Genomic DNA, 3,644 nt, shown 5'->3' with positions numbered 1-3,644 from the left:
GGAGTTAGATTTGGTTTGAGCTCGACAGAACAGCTTGAATCAGAGCTGAAATGTGTCCAGCAGGTTCATTAAAGGGAAACAAAGTGAGGGTACTGAACCACACACTGATCTCAGACCTGGAGTGTGAGACAGCAGAACAAAAAGTATTTCCTAGTTGCTTAAAAATGTTCCCCATCAGGTGCAAAATTCTCTTTGTCTGGTTGTAAATCACTGTATATGCCAGGAAAGATTAGAGCTAAGATGAGTTCACTGGTCATCACTTCCTGCAGCTGGAACGCGTCTAATTAAAGGAGTCGGCCTTCAAACAGGAAGCAGCGTGCCGCCTGCAGATGTGTGTGTTTGAACAGCTGTTAATGCAGATGATTGCCACCGTGAAGCACCAACAGCTCCGCGGCACCGCAGGGGGCCTAAGATGCAACTGTTGCCCCCCCACTGAGAGCTGCTGTTCTGGGGAGAGGAGGCAGAAAAAACCTGCAAGCTGACTGGAAAACTGCAAACATGGTGTGTGTGTGTGTGTGTGTGTGTGTGTGTGTGTGTGTGTGTGTGTGTGTGTGTGTTTGTGTGTGTGTGTGTGTGTGTGTGTCTGTCTGTCTGTCTGTCTGTCTGTCTGTCTGTCTGTCTGTCTGTCTGTCTGTCTGTCTGTCTGTCTGTCTGTCTGTCTGTCTGTCTGTCTGTCTGTCTGTCTGTCTGTCTGTCTGTCTGTGTGTGTGTGTGTGTGTGTGTGTGTGTGTGTGTGTGTGTGTGTGTGTGTGTGTGTGTGTGTGTGTGTGTGTGTCTGTGTGTGTGTGATCATAGTGCTGACTGACACCTGGTGTGGAGGGAGTGAATAAAGCTAGAGAAGTGGGATTGGCCTTATTTTTGCATCCTAAAACAAGAATACATGCAATGCCCATACACATAGTATACTCACTACACGGTTTAGTTGAATACTTGATTCAATTTGCACAGTCTAGAGGTCTGTAATTTGTTGATAACACATTGTTGCTAAGGATAACAGGCCGTTGCTAAGGAGGATCGAGGGATTATTTCTGCAGAAAGAAGTCCGGTCAATTGTTCGGGAGGGACGATGTATTAGGGCGGGACAACATAAGATTGAAATGAAGCCAGCATGGTGTTATCATTGTGTGTGTGTGTGTGTGTGTGTGTGTATGTGTGTGTGTGTGTGTGGTCATAGTGCTGACTGTCACCTTGTGTTGAGGGAGAGTGAAACAGTAAAAGATGGACCGTTTGAGTATGTTAGAGTGCGTGGTTGTGTGTGTGTGTGTGTGTGTGTGTGTGTGTGTGTGTGTGTGTGTGTGTGTGTGTGTGTGTGTGTGTGTGTGTGTGTGTGGCTATGTGTGTGTGCGAGAGAGTGTGTAAATGAACGTTTTTAATTTGCTCTCCTGCTTCTGCTTAGCCAGCAGTCAGAGCCGCTGCCTGTTTGAATACACAGTGATGGATGAGGGGCTGCTACACACTCCCACACACACACACACACACACACACACACACACACACACACACACACACACACACACACCCCCACACACTTCTGTACTGCACTAGTGGGGACAGTCGTTGAAATAATACACTCTCAAGCTCCCAGGAATGTAACTTTAAAGATAAGTACTGCACAGCTAATTCATTATGCTGCACTGTGACTCTAAATCTACTCTATCTTGACACATGCATCGTAATAAACAGTGAAATATGAACAGTATATGCAGTAAAGTGTACAGTACAGTATAGACTTAGGTAATATAATACATTATATTATAAGGTAGATATGCATATGGTGTAGACGCTACGGATCAAATTATTACAGTATGAACTGTAAAGTAAAGTGTCAATACACTCTAAGTCCGATATGATAATAACATACAGCAACGTTTTCATAATTAGGTTACTTACACAAAATAACATACATGCCTTTCATATGCTTATGTATTAACTAAATGGTTGTTATACTGCTGTTATTTGAGGCTAAGCATGTGATTTAATTGTAACATTAACACTAGAAATACAAGTGATTATTAAATATATATAACGTTTTTTAAAGGTGTGTGTGTGTGTGTGTGTGTGTGTGTGTGTGTGTGTGTGTGTGTGTGTGTGTGTGTGTGTGTGTGTGTGTGTGTGTGTGTGTGTGTGTGTGTGTGTGTGTGTGTGTGTGTGTGTGTGTGTGTGTGTGTGTGTGTGTGTGTGTGCTATTCTTAAGAAAAGCCTCATCGATTATGTGCTGCATTTGGAGAAAGAGGAAGAGGAGGCGAGGAAAGAAGATGAGGAAAAAGTGGTGGAGGAAAAGGAGTTGACGGTGGAAGAAGAGGGAGGAGAGCAACAGGGGAGGGATCCCTCTCCCAGGACGGACAGACGTGCAATAGATGCCGTGTGTAAATCAAAGAGATAATACATTTTACAGCGTAGGTAGACCGAATGTTTGGAAATGCATGTGTCTATAATAAGAAGATGAATCCACGAGGATATCCATCCAGGACTTATGATCCAGGACCACAGCAACAGGATCATCCATGACTCCGGATCCCGGCGTATATAGACACCAAAAAGAAAGACATTTGGGGAAGCTGGGTTAATCGGAACATGAGAGTACACAGGTATAGACAGAGAGAAGGAAGAAGTAAGATGTCCCCCGACAAACTAAGCCTATATCAGCAAAACTAGGAGCTGAATCTAATCAGCCCTAACTATAAGCTTTATCAAAAAGGAAGGTCTTAAGCGCACTCCTAAAAACGGATAGGGTGTCTGCCGCCCGAACACAAACTGGAAACTGATTCCACAAAAGTGGAGCTTGATAAGAAAAGGCTCTGGCTCCCATTGTACTTTCAGAGACTCTAGGAACAACCAACAACCCTGCATTCTTGGAACGCAATGCCCATGAGAAGAAGGAATCGGAGAGGGAGGAAGAGGAGGAGTATTGCTTCATGTGTGATGTGAGTTTGAGAGGAGAGGAGGGAAGATGAAAGAACAACATAATAAAGTGAGGAAGATGAGAAACACCATTTTGTATAAGGACGGTTAACGGGCGATGGAGATGAGTTTCAGTTCCTCATTCAGTGGTTTCTGTTTGGAGTTGCTCACATTAAGACTTGATGAGCGGCTGATATTAAGTGTTGCCTCTAAATGGATCCGATGGAGAAGAATATAAAAAACCACAGCGGAGAGTTTAATATCTGAAACATGATGAATGAGGAGGAGGAAGAGCAGGGACAGGAAGTGAACTGAAATCAATCAGAGGTCAGCTGGAAATACGAAAGTATGAGTGATGAAGATGAATAACGGATAATAACTGAAGGGTAAAAACATCATCTCTATCTTCAAGATGTTTATGTTCTTCATCATCACTATTATCGTTGTCATTGTTATCACTGTCATGGCCGCACTGTTCCTAATTTTCAAAGTTAAATAAACAAAAGAAAGTTATCACGACCACTAAAAGAGAAACCACATACTGATATACACCTGAACATCAGCAGGAGAGGACTCTTTAAAGTAGAGACACTACATACTGATATACATCTGAACATCAGCAGGAGAGGACTCTTTAAAGTAGAGACACTACATACTGATATACACCTGAACATCAGCAGGAGAGGACTCTTTAAAGTAGAGACGCTACATACTGATATACACCTGAACATCAGCAGGAGAGG

Source organism: Notothenia rossii, assembly GCF_949606895.1.
Source record: "Notothenia rossii genome assembly, chromosome: 3".
In the NCBI taxonomy this organism is placed as follows: domain Eukaryota; kingdom Metazoa; phylum Chordata; class Actinopteri; order Perciformes; family Nototheniidae; genus Notothenia; species Notothenia rossii.
This window is presented reverse-complemented; position numbering follows the sequence as displayed.